Source organism: Corvus brachyrhynchos, unplaced genomic scaffold, assembly GCF_000691975.1.
Source record: "Corvus brachyrhynchos isolate BGI_N302 unplaced genomic scaffold, ASM69197v1 scaffold1261, whole genome shotgun sequence".
Classification (NCBI taxonomy): Eukaryota; Metazoa; Chordata; class Aves; order Passeriformes; family Corvidae; genus Corvus; species Corvus brachyrhynchos.
In genome coordinates, this window is record NW_008236025.1 from 76,069 (window position 1) to 77,035 (window position 967).

A 967-nucleotide genomic window follows, 5' to 3' on the forward strand; every position below is an offset into this window, starting at 1 on the left:
CGCGGGGGCAGTGAATTCTCCCGGCAGCAGCAGCCCAGCACCAAGACTATGACTGTCTCTCCTCCAATCCCCAGAGCAAGTGCCAGCGAGAAGCTGAGCCCAGCCGCTGACTGCACCCAGAGCCAAAATCTCGCAGTATCTCTGCACTTCCCAAGAGAAAGCCCTGCAGCTAAGAGGGTAGCCAACTGCACCCTTCCCCCTCCCTTTCCCAGCCACATCTTTTGTCTCTTAAGTATTGTCGTTATCATCTCTTAGGCAACAAAAGGGAGAAAAATTCCCTGAGAGAAAGAAAAAAAAAAGGAAAAATCCTAACCTCCAACACCTGTTAAAGTTGAAAACATCCCTGATCATTGCAGGAGGGTTGCACTAAACGACCATTCAATTCTACTTCCAACTTGAATTATTCTGTGATTCTAAACCTGTCCATATTTCTGGACACTGATGAGTCAGTTTTCTCCTTGGCCCACATCAGCTGCAAAGATGTGAATGTGCCTGAGAATCTTTCATGGGATCACAGAATGGGTGAATTTTGAAGATGCCTCACTTATGCAAAGACGGCGCAAATAAAGACAAGGACAGACTTTTTAACACAGCCTGTAGCAATGGGACGAAGGGTAACAGTTTGACACAAAAATCAAGTAGATGCTAAAGAGATATACTGAAGAAAATGTTTATAACGAGGTGTTTACAGCTTTTTTAATTTGTCATGCTTGTCATGGGTTAGCAAGCATAGTCCCGGAAGTGATGTTCTTGCAAAGGGGTGCTTACAGCTTCCTCTGTGACCTGATAGAACCTATCAGATGGCCAGTTTGAATATGGACAATTCCTTAAGCCACTTAAAATTGTGACCGCCTCTGTGATACACACTTAAGAATAGACAAACTCCCCCCCCAAGCTCTCTCTCGTTTCCGGCGCTGGCACAGGTGGCTGCGGGCCCCCTGTGGGGGCCAGCGGGGCCCGGCAGGCC